Genomic DNA, 22,799 nt, shown 5'->3' with positions numbered 1-22,799 from the left:
CCACAACTGTGGAAATACATTGGACCTATTTATTTTTTACAAAGGGCATCGATGCTGATGTGTCATCTATTTTACAGGTCGCAGTTTCTGATCACTTTTTCAATGTTTCCTCCTGTACTGCAAGGAAGTGTTCAGAGCCTGACACACATACATATCGTTGTATTGACAGCAATGTTAAGACTACTCTGGCTGAGTCATGGCCGTAGTCAGGGTTTGAGAAATACCGAGGTCATGACCTCAATGGTAGTTACGGGCCTGGGCTGAGTGTTACTGTTTACCTGACCTACTTGATTCCTGTAATACAATTTCCGGTTCACTCATAGTCTCACTGACAACGTGAATAGTGCCTTGCACAACTCGCTTGACTCTGTCGCCCCTCTTACAACCAGGAAACAAAAATAAAATCAGGGCCATGGTTTCCAGATGACACCCGCGCACTCAAACAGAGCTGTGGGAAACTTGGGCACAGGTGGCGTATGACAAAACAAGTGAACTCTCGCCTTGCCTGGACCCAAAGTTTTAACAAGTATAAACATGCACTCTCAGCCGCTAGGTCATGTCCAAAGTCCGGCCCTGGGGCCAATTGTGGCCAGCGGACTGATTTTAAGTGGCCCTCGTCTTGTCTCTCAAAATATACTGTGGCCCTCCACACAGTAGCCTATTAGTTCATCATCGAAGCCAGTTCAATTAGCATTTTTTCCCTTCACCTAACGAGGACAGCACTATCATACAGTTTGTACAAGCACCAAGTAGGAACAGCACATGCAGAACTAATGTTTTCAGATGGTAAACAACATCTTTTGAGTACAATTGTATGTGATTTTTCTATTTTATTTTATTCATAACCCATATGATGTGAGAAGCACCTGGCCACCCGGCATTTTCACATCATCTAATCTGGCCCCCATTCAAAAGAGTTTGGACACCCCTGCGCTAGGACATCATATTTATTCAAATTGATCAATGTTAATAAAAATAAAAATAAACACGTTTTCTATTTAACACTGTTGCTAAACATTACACAGAATGCCCCTGTTAACACATTCACTGCCAGCCATTTTTTTTTTACTGTAGGTAGCTTCTGCCAAGCCGTTTTTTGAGGATTCTGGCTCATTTTACAAGAGCCGAGGATAATTTTCTGCTTGGACTTTGTGAACACGAAGTTCACAAAAGTACTAATAGAATGTGTGCTTTCTCTGTCTAAAAGAGTTAGTTTGTAGAGTTAGTAGTTATGTAGATATTAGCCGTTGAGTACAGCATGGTTTGAGCGTCTGAGACAGGAAGCTGAGATAATCGCAGTTTTGTGAAATTCAATCAAACAGGCAGAACAGTCACTTTAACCATTTATTTTTGGCATCAGTGAGAGATCAGACATCTGAACAATATAGTTCTGAACACCCTCTCCTTTAAACTCCTCCCTCCGTGGGCGTGTCTGGTGGCGTTTGTCACAAGCCAGTTTCTCCTGCCTGTCTGAGCAGTGAGCAGCCTCCCTCTCTGGCGGCCCCTCGTCGGCGAGTGTGGCGAGTGTGGACTGTGGATGGGACTCAATCGTTTCTTGGATTTTCGGTTGAGAGCTTTGATGAAGCTTTGTGCGATTCTAGGCTTTATGCTGCCCACCCAGTCTATTTTTGGAACCCCCCACCGTTGTGCGCCGGTGTGCAGCAGCGTGAAAGCGTTTTCGCCTACAGTATGAGAATGAGGCTCGTTCGTTTCTGGGTTTTCGGAATGCGTGCGATTCTGGCCTTTCTGCGGGTGTTTCAAAGTGTGTTTCACCCATAATCTATTATGCAAATTTGCAATCCCCCACGCCAGCACAGCTCTCCGCTCTCGGTGTGCTGCTGCTGGCGCGGCCGCTCTCGGGCGAGTCTGGTGACTGATGACTGTAAAATCGCCAAGCCATTTCCTTGAGAATGGCTTGCTCCCGCGGCTGTTTTTGGTTGGCTTTCTCTCTGTCGGGAGAGCACTGTCGCCACTTAGCTGGTTGGTAAAATAGATTATACACATTCTCTTCCTCCAATATTGGTATAGGAGACGTAAAAGGGGTTGATCGATGTCCCACCGTCAAAAAAAAAAAAAAAAAATTTAAGCCGAGATATCTCGTCTTTGGCACTCAACGGTTGGATTCTGTAAGCCGAGATATCTCGTCATTGGCACTCAACGTGTTAACAGCTCTTCTTTCAAAGCTGACGATTTCCTGATTTCTTTTTACAAATAAGATTGATTCAATTAGAAACAAAGTCACTGGCCTACAGTCCAATACTTTGATCAATTTAGGCACTGTGATTTGGACCACCTGCACTCTATCACAATTCAAAATGGTTTCCCCTGAGGCCTTTACCTGTATGTTAGACCCTATACCATCTGACCTTTTCAAGGGACTGCTTCCTGTTTTAAAGTCCTATTCTTAACATTGTGAATGTGAATGTCACTTTATATGGGCTCTGTCCCACTAGCTTTTAAAACTGCCATTGTTAAACATTTGAGTAAAAACCCCAACATTGAGCCGCAAATTCTGGATATGGAGCTATTTCCAACCTTCCTTTCATGTCAAAATGACTTGAAAGCACAGTTCCAGTAAGGTGTTTCTTGCCAGTGAAGATGAAAGCACAGTTCCACTAAGGTGTTTCTTGCCAGTGAAGATGAAAGCACAGTTCCACTAAGGTGTTTCTTGCCAGTGAAGATGAAAGCACAGTTCCACTAAGGTGTTTCTTGCCAGTGAAGATGAAAGCACAGTTCCACTAAGGTTTGGATCTTGAAAGGATGCGCCTTCCCGGTGGTTTTTGGTGGTGCTAAACCAACATCAAGTTTGAAGCAAAGTACCAATGGCACAAGGTAGCACTCACAAAACTTCAGGACAAAGGAGCTCTCAATTTCACCAATTTATTTGGCCATGTCACAAATAATGCCAACGTTTCGGCCTCTCGGCCTTCTTCAGGGACCCTAAAGAGCTGCACTCACATAAAACTCTGAGCCCAAGCAAATTCACATAGCAGGTCAAATAGATTGATAAATTGATTTAGCTCATTTCCTATAAGCCTTATGTCCAGATGCACTTCAAGTGATTTCATTTATGTGGCACCATTTTAGAACTAAGTGGTTTCCCGTATAGACTTTTAAAATACTAAATTATATAAACAGAATAGTATTTTCTTTTCATACCTTGACATGTTTCGACTGCAGACTTCAGTCGTCCTCAGAAGCGTCACTTTTGAGTCCTGCCTCAAGTGGCCATTGAAGAAACTACAGCTTTCAGGAGTACTTTTGCGTCCTCAATGGGAAAACCTCAGAGCTTGCCCACTGGTATGGCCTTGGATTCCTGCTTTTGCAAAAGAGAAATCCACATTCGGGAAATATTGTGATATTCGATATAATTGAAAATCGGCCCAAGCCTAAGTCGCCTGACAATGGAGTGAACTGAGGTGGGGGCATATCAATGATTATTTCATGTTCAGTTGGGCTCGTTAGCCAGTCATTATCTCCATTGTTCAGTCAACAATGTTTGTTTTGGACTGGAGTTATTTACCCACATCTCAACTGCTCATCCCCCATCCCAGCACACATGGACATGCTAATTTGGCTGGCCCAGACTGACGGATATTTTTCGCTTTCATTGCGGATGTCCTCGTGTTCATTCTTTTGTGGAAACTGCAGTTTTAGCTGTAAAAACATCTTCTGTTCATCAATTGTACTTGGCCAATTGTCCCTGCTGTCCCGGTTCCATGTGGCGTCACTGAAGATGTCTTCTGCTTCGTGGTCCTCTTCTGCTGCTGCTTCTCACCACCACGTGATGCTTCTGAGGAAGACTGCAGGAAGCCAGCAGTCAAAACCTGCCAAGGTATGCATAGAAAATAGTCTGTTTATAATCATATTTACTAAATTGTGTAAACTCAATGGTGTGAGTTCTAGGACTCTAGTTTGTCAGTAATATAGTTCAGATGACAGATACTCGGGCCCCATCGCCACCAGCGCCTACACTCACTGTATATAGAATAGCAGGTTCTATGCCATGTTCTCTAAGCCATATCTTTTGGTTTTATATAGAACCACAGAACCAAATCAAGTATTTTATTTTAGGCAGTTGCTATTTGCACCCAGGTCTATATCCGATTTGACTATTTACACCCGGGTGTAACGCCCCTGCTGCCCCTGCCTGGGCCCCTGCTGCTCCTGCCTGGGCCCCTGCTGCCCCTACCTGGGCCCCTGCTGCCCCTGCATGGGCCCCTGCTGCCCCTGCCTGGGCCCCTGCTGCTCCTGCCTGGGCCCCTGCTGCTCCTGCCTGGGCCCCTGCTGCTCCTGCCTGGGCCCCTGCTGCCCCTGCCTGGGCCCCTGCTGCCCCTGCCTGGGCCCCTGCTGCTCCTGCCTGGGCCCCTGCTGTTCCTGCATGGGCCCCTGCCTGGGCCCCTGCTGCTCCTGCCTGGGCCCCTGCTGCCCCTGCCTGGGCCCCTGCTGCCCCTGCATGGGCCCCTGCTGCCCCTGCCTGGGCCCCTGCTGCCCCTGCATGGGCCCCTGCTGCCCCTGCCTGGGCCCCTGCTGCCCCTGCCTGGGCCCCTGCTGCTCCTGCCTGGGCTCCTGCTGCCCCTGCCTGGGCCCCTGCTGCTCCTGCCTGGGCCCCTGCTGCTCCTGCCTGGGCCCCTGCTGCCCCTGCATGGGCCCCTGCTGCCCCTGCCTGGGCCCCTGCTGCTCCTGCCTGGGCCCCTGCTGCCCCTGCCTGGGCTTGGATGTGCGTGTCTCACTCTTTCTTTCATTTACAAGAAGCTAACAATTAGAGAATGTAGAAGAATTTCTATTTTGATTATAGTTTCACTGTTACAGTACTTCTAATACATACATTAAGCCCAATGTTGTACTGTAAACTGTTTTTATATGTTAAAGTAATATGACTTTCTGAAACTTTCTTGAACTGTATATGGCAGTGTTATGTCCAGATTTAACTAGTTATGCTAGATTAAAAAAAATAAAAGCATCCACAACCAGGGGTTGAACCCAGGCCTCCCACATGGCAACACTACTGTAGCTTACTGGGTGAGTTAATCTGTTTGCTGATGTTGTAATTGGCACTGATAGAGAATAAAATTCTACATCTCCGCTAAATGTATATATCACAGCTTATCTTAAACCAAATGAATTGAAGCCATGAGTCTAGGAAGAAGTCTCATAAAAGTATATTTATTACCATACATTCTCTGCAATATATGTATATTGTCAGAGGGCTTGAATCTCAATGTACACATGTCTGATCAATGTACAGATGCATGGAACTTAGCATAATTATGTGTATGCAAATATAGCTTATTGATTAATTAATGTGGTGTCAGATGTCATGTTAACTTATATTTTTCTCCAACAGGCACCTTGAATATATATATTGGCATGATAACCTCACCGCCTCTGCGACACCACCTCAGGTACATTTTGATTTAGTAATGCCCAATTGGGGGGCACGGTAGCGCAGTGGCAGCGCTGTCGCCTCACAGCTAGAAGGTCCTGGGTTCGATTCCCACCTGGGACGCTGTGAGCGCTGAAGGAGTGCGTGCCCGTCCGCATGTCCTCGAGTGCCCAACGCCCGGGTGGGGTCATCACAAGGGCCTTTCTGTGTGGAGTTTGCATGTTCTCCCCGTGCCCCCTGGGGGTTTCCTTCATATAGGAACCCCTCACCAAAAACATGCAATATCCTGGTCGCTGAAGTGGTGCCTCCTCTGGTCGTTCAGGGTGCCAGTTCAGAGGGAGGGAAACTCGTTGGAATAGCGTGATCCTCCCACGTGCTATGTCCTACCGGTGAAGCTTCCCCTGTCAGGTGAAAAGAAGCGGCTGGCTAATGCCCATGTCTCGGAGGAAGCATGGAGCCAGTTTTGGCTCTCCCCAGATCAGCAGAGGGTGGAGCAGCAACCAGGATAAATAAATAAAAATTAGCACTAATGAGGGATAAAAATGGGATTAAAATAATCGGGGGTTGGAGTGGGGGAGTAATGCGCCACGTGCACTCGTCACCAAGCCAAATCTGTTCCCCTGCAATGCACACTCCCCCCCCCCCCCCTCTCTCTCTCTTTGCTTGTGTGCATACCTGCTTGTCTCGTTTCTCTTGGAGAGAAAAGTGGTGGTGTGCTTGTAAATTGGGGGTGCAAATGGCATCTGCCAAGCGCCGTGTCTATTTGTACCCGGGTACTACGAATAGACACTCCGTTATTTTATTTGCAACCAATGTGTGTAGAACTTTTGATGGTCTTTCAAATAGCACTAAAGAACCTTTTAGAAGTTCAAATCAGTCTTAAAATATGAATGGTTCTGCAAAGCACCATTCAGCCAAACAAAGAACCTCTAAAGAACCCTGTTTTTGGAGAGCGACTACTGACCCGATGAGGCTCCCAGGCGATACGTGACTGGAGACATTCTCTGGCTGGGTTGGAAATCCTGTGATCCCCGACTGACTGTGGAGCTCTCTGAGAGGAACATGTTTCAGCACTCTTCTCCCCCTTGCCTCGGACAATGAATGTACCCATCACTCAGTGACTTGATGCAATGTGAGAGCTATGGAGAGGAGTACTGCTCTTGGTGGTGGTTTGGTCTCTGTAGCATTCAGCTCTGTGTGTGTGTGTCTGTGTCCCTGTGTGTCCCTCATTACTAAATAAAATTTTCACCACAGCCTTTTATAGGACTCTTGGAATATTCCCAATTACTTTATCCTTTTCTTAAAGGGACAGCTCACCCTAGCCTCAGCGCAAGACTCAGCCTTCATTCTGAGTCTGGAAGAAGCAGCCCCAGAGGGAGTTGCAACGGCCAGTTTCAATGATAAAGACAGAAATTACAGGCTCTGGCATGTTTACAAGGGCTCGGTATTAGAAACTATGTAATATTTGAGAACGGCAACTAGAATACTTTTCAGATAACAACTTTGTGCAGGAGGTATCTACTGTTTTATTGTGATTGGTATGCTAGTGAAGATGTGAGGCCATTTGAGCGGGGGCCTGCAACTCCCTCTGGGGCTGCTACTTCCAGACTCAGAATGAAGGCTGAGTCTCGCGTCGAGGCCAAGCTCCCCCCAAATTCAAAATTACAGAGGCTATTTTTCCTCTTACCTGTAATGCTATTTATCCATCTCTAGATTGTTTTTATGTGACTTGCCAGGTTTCTGCGAGATCGACCGTAGCGAAGTATGCCTTCTTGGCTTGTGGTGCCAAAATAATAATACATAAAACTCAACCTCAATGTCTCTTTACAGAAATCACGACCTGGTTACTCACCAAACTACATCACTGAGCACTGCTACCTGTCCTTGCTGCCCTGAAATATTTTAACCCTGTAATTGTTTTGTATGTAGCCTATCTTTTTATATTTAGTAATTGTCTTGTGTGAATTGTAAAGTTCTGCAGTTTTTCAGTGGGGCCCTGGCTTCACTGCAAGCATGAATTAATCAAATCAAATCACCACAAGCTGAGTGCCATCCAGTCCCATTGTATTCGAGAGACGGCAGACATCTCTATGGCTGACATCTCCAAAACTGCAACTCGCAAAAATACAAAAATAAATGTATATATATCATATATATATATATATATATATATATATATATATACACACACACACACATTTAGTTTTTTTTTTTTTGGGGGGGGGGGGTTAACTGAATATACAGACTTTTGGGCAAAACAAGCTGTTTGATCAGCTTAAAGGATGGCTTTACCGATAATCAATCCACTTTGTATCATATATACTGTAATCTTGGTAATATAAGCACATGGGCAGTGTTTACCTTATCTGTGTTTTCCTCAAGGAGAAAAATCCTCCTGCAGAAACTCCACACCGCCAGCTGCAAGTCATTAAGACTCTCCATGCGATTCTCGTGGGTGTGCGCATACTTACAAAATAAAAATAAACAATAACCGCACAACACACACAACACACAAATGTTGTGTGTTCCTTTAAATCTACCTGACTGGGGTTACCTTGAATTAATGCTGAAATATTAAAGCAAGATGAATAATGAACACTTTTTTCTCCTTATGAATACTCAGGTAACACTTTACAATAACGTACACAAATACTGTAGTAGTTAGGCTACTAGTAAACTAATCATTAACTAATAGTTAATGAGTAGCTAAGGAATAATTTTTTATTAGTCAATCACTAGTTAATGAGTAGGTAGTCATTAGTTAATGATTAGTATCTAAGTTCCTGAGTAGAGTAGTTAATCAATACTTAATGATTACTACATGTCAGCTCGTGAATATAGTAGTTAATCATTAGTTACTGATTAGTCGGTCAGTTCCATGAGTAGAGTAGTTAATCGTTCGTTAATGATTAATAAATGTCAGTGCGTGAATTAGTTAATCATTAGTTAGGGTCACATTGTGAGTATGATTAGTTGTTAGTTCCTTAGTAGAGTAATTACTCATTAGTTAATGGTTAGTCAATGGTCAGTTTGTGAGTATATAGTTAATTGTTAGTTACTCATTACTTAATTATTACCTGTCCATTAGGCACTCTTTTTGTGTACCCTATTGTAAAGTGGTGCATCATACTCAGTAGTTTATGAATACTGAATTATTACTTAATTATTATCTGTCTATTAGTTAGTCTTTTTGTGTACCCTATTGTAAAGTGGTGCATCATACTCAGTAGTTTATGAGTACTGAATCATTACCTGTCCATTTGTTACTCTTTTTTTGTGTACCCTAATATAAAGTGAAAGATATCCTTATCAAATAAACACTCCCTCCAGGTGAGATTTGAACCCTCAGCCCCAAGATTGTTACATTGTAAGTCTGGTTCTCTAACGGGCCCAGGCGCAAATGCCCGGTGGCCTGGCCTGGCCTGGCCTGGCCTGGGGGAAAAAAAAAAAAAAAAAAAATTGGTGCTCGCAGTCAGGCCACTCACTGAACAGCAGGCCAGGTGCCGCCTACTGGTTTACTAGTGGTTTTATTACTTTATTCAGGGTTAAAGTGGGTGCATCTCATTGTAAAATTGGACTCGGCCCAAATTGGGCTTCAAACGGCCCAAATTGGGCTTCAAACGGCCCAAATCTGGCTACAAACGACCCAAATTGGGCTTCAAACGGCCCAAATCTGGCTTCAAATGGCCCAAATTGGGCTTCAAACGGCCCAAATTGGGCTTAAAACGGCCCAAGTTTTTCACGCGCGTCGGCCCATATCGGCCTGGCCTGCTTGGTATCTAATGCCCGGCCTGAATTAGGATCCCAGTCCGCCCCTGAACGGGCCTGTTGCTTGCTAGAGCCATACTATCGATATGTAGAGCCGGAGACCAAGTATTATAGTTTTGAAGGTATATTCCACCCAAATACTACTTTCTGTCCAAGTACTTATAGTTTTGAAGGTATATTCTGTGCTTTAAAACACAAGTACTTAGACATAAGTAGTATTTGGCTGAAACATACCTAAGTACTTGGACATGAAGTAGTATCTGGATAGAATATACCTTAAAAACTATAAGTACTTGAACAGAAAGTAGTATGTGGATAGAACATAATACTTAGTCTCTGACTCTACAGACCCCTAGTATGGCTCTACCAAATAACAGGCTTGTTAGCTCAGATGGTAGAGAACCAGACTTACAATTTAACAATCTTGGCGTTCAGGGTTTGAATCAAACCTGGAGTGAGTGTTTATTTGATAAGGATATCTTTCATCCTATATTAGGGTACGCAAAAAGAGTAACAAATGGACAGGTAATGATTCAGTATTCATAAACTACTGAGTCTGATGCACCACTTTACAATAGGGTACACAAAAAGAGTAACTAATGGACAGGTAATAATTAAGTAATGAGTAACTAACAATTAACTATATATTCACTGACTAACCATTAACTAATGAGTAATTACTCTACTAAGGAACTAACAACTAATCATGAACTAATGATTAACTACTATACTCACAATGTGACCTTAACTAATGATTAACTAATATATTCACGAATTGACATTTATTAATCATTAACAAACGATTAACTACTCTACTCATGGAACTGACCGACTAATCAGTAACTAATGATTAACTACTATATTCACAAGCTGACATTTAGTAATCATTAAGTATTGATTAACTACTCTACTCAGGAACTTAGATACTAATCATTAACTAATGACTACCTACTCATTAACTATGATTATAAAATGGCTCTCTCAAATCAAGCAATCTGATTGGTTCACAGCCATTGTATAATTCCAGTAACCGAGTTCAATAACCCATGGCCATGGGTTATTGGTTGCCATGGCAACTCTCTTACTAAGAGAGTAATAATAAGGCTTACCTCAAATGACAACGTAGAAAAAAAAATGGCGGAGACAGCTGTCAGATCCTTGTGAATCGATCTTCGCTTATAACTTTACTAATACTTTACTAATACTTATCCCACTCGGCCTGCGGCCTCGTGGGATAACAACTGATCAGGGCGATATATTCACCACAACCAGTGTTGGGGGTAACTCATTACAAAAGTAACATATTACATGTAATATATTACTTTTAGCAGTAACTCAGTAATATAACTTATTACTTATAGGATTTCAGTAATATTATACCAGTTACTTTGTCAAGTAACTCAAGTTACAAATTGAGTTACATTTTATTAAATCAAAGCACATATTTAAAATAGATACAACAATTTCCGAATCAAACTGTGTGTTTTTATGCAAATAACCCCTATAGATGACAATAACAAAGGAAAAGAATAACATTTAGAATTTTGGATTGTTTACACTGATTTCAAGGCGGTTGAAAAAAAAAATTCGGATGTGTCCGGGGCGGCGATGTCATTCTGCTGCTGCTGTTGTTTTGGTCAAAGTAATGCAAAAGTAGTGTAATAAGTAACGAGTTACTCTACACAGAAAGTAATATTGTAAAGTAACTTATTACTTTCAAATGAAAGTAACTAGTAATATGTAGTATATTACATTTTTAAAGTAACTTGCCCAACACTGACCACAACACACTTGCTCTCGTGATATATTGCTTAATTAACTAGTGATTGACTAATGACAAATTATTCCTTAGCTACTCATTAACTAACTATTAGTTAATGATTAGTTTACTAGTAACTACTACTGTATTTGTGTACGTTATTGTAAAGTGTTACCAATACTCATGATGCTGCAAACTGTAGATAGGTCAGAATTTGTCCAAACAACAGTGGGATATTCGCAAAGGCTAGGCTAAAGAAAAGAAGGAACAGATACAAAGAAAAGATTTAAATGAGCTGGAGGAATCAAACATTTCCTAAAAAAAAACAAGCGCAGATCCTGTACAGGCCCACGGTGCCTATATACCAAATTTGCATTTGATGTCAAAATCTAAAAAGTAGCCTAGATGTCACATGACTCTTCTGACTGCTACATGGTTATTACACCATGCACACTTTTACCAATGTTGACAAAACTTCTTATTTTGACTTTGGGTGTACACCCTCCCTGAACATAAGTAGGCTATCAAATATCATGCAATTTCATCATACAGTTGTTGTTTTTTTGGCATTTGTAGTGCCCCCTACTGTTCAGTCATAAAACAGCTATGCAGAAATGGGCATAGTGAGACGAGAAGTTAGATGGCCTTCTCTTATCTGTTCGTGGTAGAAAGTAGCGACACGTCACGTCTTGCTAGTTAGCTTTGCTTCTTATTTCATAATGCACGAGTCACAACATGTACATCATAATGCACGAGTCACAACATGTCCATTACTATCGGGAAAATGGCAAATAGGTGAATCTCCAAAAATGTGTGTTCCTTTAAGGTGATGCATTTCTCTGGAAGCTCAATAGACCCATTCCACAGCAACCGTTTTGGGGGTGGTAAAACAGGAAGTAAAGTAGGTGTAAACCAATACCATTAATGATGGTTCCATTTCATTTAGGTGTTCCAGTGCCAGGGTCCTCGTTAATATCATTGGTTACACCTGCTCTACTTCCTACTTTACTTTAGTCTTGCCCTTTGCAGGAAAATAAAACAATTGGACATATTCCTGGTAATTTTGTAGCTCGTTGAATTGGCTAAAGGACATCACTGTTATATGGTGTAAGACTTTAATCCACAGAGAATAGGCCTTAGATGTTAAGGGCCCTGAGGTTACTCATACTGAATGATCTGGGCTCAATAACATAATTATTAAATGTATTCTTACACATATTATTATTCCCCCATTTTCTCCCCAATTATACTTAGCCAATTTATCCCCATGCTGCCCTATTAGCTGCTCCACCCTCTGCCGATCTGGGGAGAGCTGAGACTAGCACCATGCTGGTGCTGGTCACGCTATTCCCACCAGTTCCCTTCCACCCCGACCGACCAGAGGTGGCGCTAGTGCAGCTACCAGGACACATTCCTCCAATCCGTCTTCCCACCCTCACGCACAGCCAATCGTGCCTGTATGGACGCCCGACCAAGCCGGAGGGAACACGTGGATATGAACCTGCGACCCTCGTGTGTTGGTACGCAGGGAATCTACCGCTACACTGACCGGGAGCACGTTATTAGTATAATTATTATTATTAGTGTGGATCTTGAAGGACATCTGTTCATATTCCTCTCTCTAACCTATGGCTGCTGATCCAAACCCCATGAGGGAAGCCTGCAAGTATGATAATGAGATCAAATCACCCTGAGGCGATATAACCGACCCCGCTATTCAACTGTATCACACCAGCTTTGATCATCTGCCTGATCTAATGGGATCCATACAGGTATCCCACATGAAACAAAAACCTAATGTGCCAAAGAATATACTCTGGAATGGTGTCATCATAAGAGTCCAACTCTAGATTGATGACCAGGCTCCCTTCAAAAATACATACCATCCGAGGTGTGTAAAGCCAGACTGATCCTGGATCATTGTGTCTATTAGGAGATGTTTGATGAATACCCATCTTATTTTAAGCTTCTCCTTGATCCGTGTGCACACAGCTATGGCTGCCTCTGCTTCTTTATTGTGTTCCTGGTCGATTAGCCTGGGGGCTGTCTTCAGGGTCTGGGGCCAGTGGGAGTGTGGGGGGGGGAGGGCGCAGGCTGTATCTGCTAGTGGGCCGTTTTCATGTCTGTCTTCAAAGGGAGGGAGAGAGAGAGATGCTACACAGCAGCAACATAGACATCAGAAGTGGAAAGTAGTACAAGTACTTGAGTAGTTTGTTTGAGGATTTGTACTTTTTAAAGTGTTCTTATAATGCCATACTTTTACTCTTACTCGAGCAATTTAAATAAATAAGTACTTTGAAATGTGGACTGAGTAAATGAGTAAATTCTTATTTTTGTTTTTGGACACCACACTATGAAAACAGCATTGGGAACAGGTCCAGAATCACTTCTGCATTTAAGCCGCCGCCGCTCCCCAACTGGTGGCTCGTAACTGCCTTTGCCTGTTTTATGGCATGTTTGTACCTTGGTGTTTGTCTGTTTTAATGTTGTTACTGTTTTATTGCATGTTTGTACCTTGGTGTTTGTCTGTTTTAATGTTGTTACTGTTTTATTGCATGTTTGTACCTTGGTGTTTGTCTGTTTTAATGTTGTTACTGTTTTATTGCATGTTTGTACCTTGCTGTTTGTCTGTTTTAATGTTGTTACTGTATCTCTTTTATGCTGCCATCTTGCGAGGCTTCCCTTGAAAAAGAGGTATTTGTATCTCAATGGGACCGACCTGGTTAAATAAAAAATAAATAAAATAAAAAACTGCACTTATGGCTGTTTAAACTCGACAAACTTTGACGTTATTGCTCGAGACAGAGAGCCATGGAGGCAGCCATTACTGTTTTGCCAGTGGCATTCCTGATTGGCTGGTCCCTGATTGGCCCATACACATTGTGGATTCTGAAAAGGCCCGCCCCGGGCAGGACACCAGACCAGAGAGTCAAAAATGTGAGTTTACGTGACCGGATGGTTTACCAGGCTAGCTGACTTCCGGCAAACAATGCAACTCTGAGACTTGAGCGAGACTTGAGCGTGACTTGGATCAGGCAGAAGGTAAATTATATCTCTATATAATAATGTCAAGGTGAAATAATCTGTTCCCGTCAGTGGTAAAAACAAGCTTGTTTAGTGCAGTATAGGGGCATGTGGGAAAAGCAGCTGAGCGATCTTGGTGAATACTGCACCAATTTCAAATATTTCTGTTCATATGACTTAGTTATACATAAAACAGATAATAGGGCTGAGTTTGAAAAATACTGAAATTCTCCTTTAAACACAGTCAAGACTGAACAATTCAATTCAGACAGGTGTAGACGATCAAATTTGTCACATTAGTTCAGAAATCTCTGTTTCATTTAACACTGCTGATAGCCATAGCAAAATGGATATCTGATTGTGATATCACTGCTGCTAGCAGCTCCAGAATCGCAAAGCTGAGAATCCCTGGCCTCATCTGAAAAGTATGTTCAGTATGAAAGACAAGACAGACAAAAACAAGGACAGCTTAGGTAACACTGGTAACATGTGCTGAACGTGTGAAATGTATTCGGCTTAGAATAAATAATTATAATCTAAAACATTTTTAAAAGTAACGCAAATGTAGCCTACTTTTAATTGAGTAGCCTACTTTTAAATAGGCTACATTTTTACTCTTACTCGAGTAATTTCCTGGACTAGTAATTGTACTTGTACTTGAGTTAATTTACACCAAAGTAAAATACTTGAGTAGGATTTTTCACTCTTTCCACCTCTGATAAACCGTGACACCACCACTGTTCTTTTTCTATGTTCATTCTGTCAGTAGCTATATCTGGTGTCTCATTGCTGTTTACACACGCACACACACACACACACACGCACACACTGCCAAGCCTCAGATATGTGAAATTCATAATATAACTACAGTCTGATCTTTAAATATACATGTTGAATGTGCTCCATGCATGAGAACGATGACCCAAGTAGAATTTCCAAATCATATGAAGAATATTCTACTGTTCTTCTACGGAAGTTTTCATTAAACCAATTTTTGTTTAACATGACCAAAGAACTTTCCATGACCTTAACCAAATAGTTTTACTTGCCTAAGCTTAACCGTATCCTTTTTGTATAAGACAGGTGAAAATGGTGTGTCCAGTTTGTGCTGTGGTCACATTATCTAATGTGGTGTAACTGAAGAAACTAAAGAGAGCTCTTTAGAATGGAATGCCTCTCTCCTCTGTCCTCATCTCTCTTCTCTGTCCTCATCTCTCTCCTCTGTCCTCATCTCTCTCCTCTGTCCTCATCTCTCTCCTCTGTCCTCATCTCTCTTCTCTGTCCTCATCTCTCTCCTCTGTCCTCATCTCTCTCCTCTGTCCTCATCTCTCTCCTCTGTCCTCATCTCTCTCCTCTGTCCTCATCTCTCTTCTCTGTCCTCATCTCTCTCCTCTGTCCTCATCTCTCTCCTCTGTCCTCATCTCTCTTCTCTACTCCTTTCCTCTCCTCTCCTCTCTTCACCTCTCCTCTCCTCTGGGTGTTCCTGCTGTCACAGGAGTTCACTGTCAAACTGCTCAGCTTCACCTTGATGAGATCAACTTGAAAATTAAAAGACCAGAAGCCACACAGTCAAGACATTCTAAAAACCATCAGGGAATTTATTTATTTATACTGAACAAAAATATCAACACACTTTTGTTTTTGCTCCCATTTTTCAATACTTTTTTCTAGGCCCACAAAATACTTATTAATCTCATTTTGTTCACAAATGTATTTAAATAAATCTAACATGCAGTGTCATCATGACACAGTGTACTGTATTGTGTGTACATCCTTGAATACCTGCTGTGAGAATGTTGTGTGTACATCATTAGACGATAGACATCGCTCCAACAACCATCCACGGAGCTGATGTGGAAATTGTCCAGAACTATAAATATTTGGGAACTGTGTTGGATGACAAACTGAGATTCAGTGACAATACAGATGTTGTTGTAAAAAAAAGCTCATCAGCGTCTGTACTGTCTTCGTAAACTAAACTCCTTTGGATTCGACCAGAGAATTCTGCCCATGTTTTATTCTTCTTTTATTGAAAGTATTTTAACATTTTCATTTATCTGCTGGTTCTCATCCCTCTGTCAAAAAGACAAGAACAGACTGCAAGGTGTTGTCAACCTTATAGCTCTAAAATTATAGGCAAAACACAAAGATCCCTAGTACAGTTTAGCATGCACAAGTGCTGAAGAAAGCGCACAAGATAATCAATGACTCCACACATGTCCTTCATGTCTGTTTTGACTTAATGCCATCAGGAAAGCACTTTAGACAGACTGCCTGCAAAACAAACAGAAGGAAGTTTGGTTTTGTTCCAGAGGCCATTCGACTGGTGAACAGCCACAGTACGAGAAATGGTCCGTTTATATAGACTAAGTCTGCACCTTGACCTTTTGATTTGAACCTTTTGAACAAGTCTAATATACACTTAGATTGTATTGACTGAATTAATTTATATTGACCTGACACCTATATTCCTTTGTGGTGTTTGGATACATTGTAATCAGGGATCTTTGCTTTATCAGTGTCATGTTGTCTTGTTTCTTGTATTGTTTTTGGATGTGTACAAAGTACAGCTTGTTTGCAGTATTCATGCCCCTTGCGGGACTTTTTGAATTTAATTGAATTGAATACCTGCTGTGAAAATGTTGTGTGTACATCATTGAATACCTGCTGTGATAATTTTGTGTGTACATTCTTGAATACCTGCTGTGAAGATGTTGTGACAACTATTAATACATTAATTGACAGATACACTAAAACATGGAGGAGCAGCCCTAGGAGAAGCTCTCTTCCATGTTTGGACAAGATATCTGCCAATCAATGAAAGGGCGTGACTTTGCCCTTAAAAAGTCTCCAGCATCATCTAGTGACATCCTTGTCGATACATTTATAGCTTTACTCATGTGGTTTTATATTTGATTGTGCTTCTTTTTGGTATGTCCTCTGGGGTGGATTTTAGTGACTTTCAAGTCAAGTCAAGTCAAGTTTATTTGTATAGCACATTTCATACACAGAGGCAATTCAAAGTGCTTCACATAAAATGGTTGACACAAGAAAATAAAAGAATAAGAGGATAAAATATACATTTAAAAGCATCACAACAGAGAAAGAGCATAAAAAGTGCATTAAGCAACAGGCGCCGCAGTTAAAAAAGCTGATGATAAAAAGCTGATTTTCTGATTGACTTAATGTGGGAGTTAAAGTTGAGATCAGAATCAATAATAACGCCAAGATTTTTAACTTGATCCTTTGGCTTCAGAGATCGAGACTCAAGGTGTGCAGTGATTTTAAGCCTTTGTTCTTTGGGACTGAAGACGATCACCTCTGTTTTGTCTTTGTTTAGCTGTAGGAAATTCTGGTTTTAGTGACTTTCTTGTCAATACATTTGTATGTATGGCTTTACTCTTGTGGTTTTATATTTGATTATGTTTCTTTTTTGGGTATGTCCCTTTGGGTTGTGTTTTGGTGTGAGTCACTGTGGACAGGTGTTGAAAATTAGCGTTCCGCTATAAGCACTTAACACTGTGTATGTGGTTGTTGTGCATACATGTATGTAACATCTCCAATGCTCTGTGATGTCCATGAAATAAACTTAACCTAACCTAACAGATGTGACACGTTGTGAGGGAGCGTGCAATTGGCATACTGACTGCAGGGATGTCCACCAGTGCTGTTTCATTGAATTTTCATTTTAGTACCATCATCTGTCTCCAGTGTGTGATGCTGCCTTCAAATGGAACTTGTAAGATGGTGGTTATGCCATGAGAAGTCATGTACATGATAACACCAGAGCTTTCAGAAAATTGCCACTTTTTCCTCCCTTGCTTCCTTCTTTTCTATCATCCTGTTTTTCCTTTCTCACTTTCCTCTCTTCTTCACGTCCTTCCTCCCTTCTGTGGCTGTAGCTCAGGAGGTAGAGCGGGTCTTCTGTGTGGCTGTAGCTCAGGAGGTAGAGCGGGTCTTCTGTGTGGCTGTAGCTCAGGAGGTAGAGTGGGTCTTCTGTGTGGCTGTAGCTAGGAGGTAGAGCGGGTCTTCTGTGGCTGTAGCTCAGGAGGTAGAGCGGGTCTTCTGTGTGGCTGTAGCTCAGGAGGTAGAGCGGGTCTTCTGTGTGGCTGTAGCTCAGGAGGTAGAGCGGGTCTTCTGTGTGGCTGTAGCTCAGGAGGTAGAGCGGGTCTTCTGTGTGGCTGTAGCTCAGGAGGTAGAGCGGGTCTTCTGTGTGGCTGTAGCTCAGGAGGTAGAGCGGGTCTTCTGTGTGGCTGTAGCTCAGGAGGTAGAGTGGGTCTTCTGTGTGGCTGTAGCTCAGGAGGTAGAGTGGGTCTTCTGTGTGGCTGTAGCTCAGGAGGTAGAGCGGGTCTTCTGTGGCTGTAGCTCAGGAGGTAGAGCGGGTCTTCTGTGTGGCTGTAGCTCAGGAGGTAGAGTGGGTCTTCTGTGGCTGTAGCTCAGGAGGTAGAGCGGGTCATCCGCTAATTGCTTTGGAGATTTGGTGTTGGTGGTTCGATCCCCGCCTCCTCCAGTCTTCATGTTGAAGTGTCCTTGAGCAAGACACTGAACCCAAAATTGTTTCCAATGGCTGCACCAGAACCCAGTGTGATAGCTTCCCAGTGCTGTTGGTGTGCAAATGGGTGAATGTACTCATTGTAAAGTGCTTTGGATAATAGCCCAAATGCAGGCCATTTACCAGCTCCATTCCATCCCCCCTCCTCTCTCCTTTCTTTCCTTTTTTTCCTCTCTCACTCCCTTCCCTATCTCTTTTCCTTCCTTCATCCCTCCCCCTCCCTCCCTCCCTCTCCCCCTCACCTCCTCCCATCCCTGGTGTCCCTCTCTACCTTCCTCCATCCCTCTGTCTCTGTACACTACAGCCAGGTTTTCTTGGAGAGGATTATTATGTTCTGTAGACTGTATGGTGATTATATGTTCATATAGTTTAATCTGGCTGCTCTGTGGCGGCCTGCTCATGACCGGCTAAGTGCTTTGTAGGAGAAATCATGCCACAGTGAGTTATTTCTGGCTGGGTTCATCTTATTTCTCTGGGCACTTTGATCATGTAGAGGACGTGAATAATGAATATGTGTATAATACCATTCTTCAGGCCCGCTGAATGAATTAAGCAGGTTGCCGGTAACTGATGTTCTGTGTCCTTAATACCCTGCTTCAGGGGCGGTTCTAGGCCTTTTTTGGGTGGGCTTTAGCCCACCCAAAAATAGTCTCAGCCCACCCAAAAAAAAAAAAGTTTTTTTTTTTTTTTTTCTCTCTCCAAATCCATGGTGGTCATTAGTAGCAGTTTCTGTTAAAATTATCTTTATTATTTATTTTTGCTTTAAAACTATTTTTTAATTTTCTGCTTAACTCATTGAGTGCCAGCCACTTTTGGAGAACGGACGCTCCCAGTGCCAGAGTTTCAGAGCGTTTTCAGTGATTTCTCGAGGCCCACAGAATATTGTGTGATATTACTATGTAAACAGCGAACATGCACAAAGAACGAGGGGACTCTATTGTATCATCAGCAAAAAAAAGTTTATTGATACCATTTTCCGTTCTTTAGTTATGAGCCGGAGAAGATAGGTTGTTTTCAGCAAAAACAGGCGTTTCAAATTAGAAGCTGAGATATTCAGCCTTTTGTGAAATGAAGCATTTCAAGCACATTCACTGACTCTGAAGCTAATATTTTCTGACCTGAAACATCTGAACAGCACCCACACACCCCTCAACTCCAAACTCCTCCTCTGTGGGAGTGTCTCTGGTGGCTCTGCTCGCTCTGCTGGCTGCTGCGTGTGTCAGGCGAGTCTCTGCTGCCTGCTATGGCAGGCTCTGCTGCCTTACGGATCCACGTTCGGATGGCGGCCGCTCGTCGGGGGAGTCTGGATCGGGCTCGCGTTCGTCTGCGTTTCTGGGGTTTCGGTTGTGAGCTGGGATGAAGCTGCGTCCGATTATAGGCTTTCTGCTGCGCGTTTCAAAGTGCGCTGCACCCAGTCTATTTTCGGAGCGCTCAGCCTTGTGCGCCGGCTCCCAGCGCGACACTGAAAAGCCAAACCATTCTCATGAGAATGGTTTGGCTTTGGTTTTATTTTCTGGCGGCTAATCGTGTGGAGAAACTATGCAGCAGAGACAGAGGGGCTCATTTGTGGGAACGGATTGACTGCTGTTCGCAGCTAACGTTGGCTCCAGGCAGCCAGAGCAATCTGTGCCGCTCTGGCTCATGCATCGGTTTCTCTTTCATCACGGGGCTTTTTCTGATTTTTTTCCTCAACTTTCTCTAATCTGGAGAGCACTGTCGCCACCTAATGGGTCCATAAAATAGGTTATACACCTTCAATAGCTACAATATTGTACTGCATGCCCCCGGACCCCCCTAGGGGTTCAGCGGGCCATGACCTTTGGGTGGGCTGAGCCCACCCAAAGGTCTGATGCTAAAACCGCCCCTGCCCTGCTTCCCTCCAATTCACCCAAAAATGAAAATCCAGTGATTATCCACTCATCCCCATACTGGTGGAAGGTCGGGTGACATTTATTTTAGTCACATTTGTGTTTTTTCCAGGGAAACAGTTACTGCATTCTCCCAAAAAATGTAAGTACAGATGGTGACCAACTTTCAATTGATAAAGTAAAGGCTCCATACGGCTCATCTGGTGCAATCCAAGTCTCCATAAGCCCCGCAAGTGCCAAGTTGACTTGAAAACATTTATACCCTGTTCTTAGCTGAAATCTTCACTGTCGCAGGCCACAGTAACAGCTCTGTCGCAGGCCACAGTAACAGCAGGCCACAGTAACAGCTCTCGTCTTCCTGCCTTGTTCCTACGGCGGGCATCACCAAATGGCGGACCGCGGTCCGGGTCCGGACCCAGACGGTGTCCTATGCTATGCGGACCCAGACCTATAACTGATAAATCATTGAGAATTATTCACGTTTGACGGAGTGCTTCAATTTGAACTGGCGCAGCGTTTATAGACTTCACGGTACTAGTTCACCAGCGTCAGACATCACAGACCAATTGCATGTATTGATAATCGCATGTGATGCTACTCAGCCAATCAGGTTCGCCACTGGCAACCCATGTGGTGCTACTTAGCCAATCAGGGCCACCGCTCAGCTGCTACAAGAACAGTAATGGCGTCTCCCATTTCCAGAAAGATCAATGAGGAAAACACACCCATAAGTGCAGTTCTTGCAGAAATAGACTCAATAACAACAATTAAACACTAACACTATGCACCAGCGGAGTTTATCGCCGAAAAATATGTTTTCGTCGTTCTTCTGAGATGGATGGATTATTTTGGACTGCAAGTGGAGATGCTGATTGGCTGAATGAGTTGTCTGTCAAGGCAAGTACTCCCGCCCACTGATAGTGAGATAACGTTATCAGGATGGTTCTACCAGGCTGGGCCAGCTGGGCTACACTTCTCTCATTGAACAAGAGAACGTGGGGGAATTGTTCAAATGTGCTCAGATAGTTTTGATTGAGACTGTTGAAATGTCAAGTGCAGTCAACTAAAAGAAGAAAAAGGGAACTTACAGTACACTTTTTTTTTTTTTCTTCTAAAATTAAGCTCTTTGCTATGTATTTTACTTTTTCAATGCAGCCCTTATTTTAAAGAGAAAAGAACATGTATGTATTATTAAAGCACGTAATACCAGTTAAACATGAAAATAAAATAAAACTTTTTTTTTTGTTTTTTCTGAAATTATTTAAATACTGAATTACTTTATTTGAGTTAACAGTTAGTTGTTGACTACATGCAGATGTTGATAGAACTATTAGGCTACTTCAATATATATGGCACTGCCACTGAATAGTCACAACAGTTAGACATTGCGATGTTCCGGACCCTTGCTCGAGGACATTTTCTCTAACTGGACCTTTTTGAATTTTAATTGAAGACCCCTGTCCTACGGCTACAGTGAAACTCTTTTGTGGACTAAAACACTTGACCCGGCACAGGACTACTCATCTCTCCCACCTGGACCTACACAGGACTACTCATCTCTCCCACCTGGACCTACACAGCACTACTCATCTCTCCCACCTGGACCTACACAGGTCTACTCATCTCTCCCACCTGGACCTACACAGGACTACTCATCTCTCCCACCTGGACCTACACAGTCACTCCCCTCTCTCCCACCTGGACCTACACAGTCACTCCTCTCACTCCCCTCTTCACCTGGACCTACACACTCACTCCTCTCACTCATCTCTCCCACCTGGACCTACACAGTCACTCCTCTCACTCCCCTCTCTCCCACCTGGACCTACACAGTCACTCCTCTCACTCCCCTCTCTCCCACCTGGACCTACACAGTCACTCCTCTCACTCCCCTACAGGACTACTCATCTCTCCCACCTGGACCTACACAGTCACTCCTCTCACTCCCCTCTCCATATCTTAATTTCAATCTCATGCAGTTGCCATATGCCTTCCTTTCAAATTCTTCATTATTGTCATTTACCGCCCACCTGCTCCACTTGGTGTTTTCTTGGACGAAATGGACACCCTCCTCTCACTCTTCCCTGATGATGGCACCCCCCTCATTCTCCTGGGTGATTTCAATATTCACACATCTATCTTGCAATCTTCCCCCTTTCTCAATTTTTTCTCATCTTTCGATCTTTCCCTCTCTGCATCACCCCCCACTCGTAAAGCTGGCAATTTACTCTATTTGGTTTTCACCCGTTCCTGCTGCACTTCCAATCTTGCTGTCACTCCCCTCCCAGTTTCTGATCACCATTTTATTTCCTTTTCTCTCCCCATCTCCCTCACCACCCCCCACCCATCACCCACCCACACTATATCTACCAGACGCAACCGTAGGACACTTTCACCTACATCCCTTTCCTCTGCTGCCCTCTCCCGAGTTTCCCCTCCTCT

This window comes from Poromitra crassiceps (genome assembly GCF_964638095.1).
Source record: "Poromitra crassiceps genome assembly, chromosome: 1".
Lineage (NCBI taxonomy): Eukaryota > Metazoa > Chordata > Actinopteri > Beryciformes > Melamphaidae > Poromitra > Poromitra crassiceps.
The sequence above is the reverse complement of the archived record's forward strand: the minus strand, read 5'-3'. Positions refer to the sequence as shown.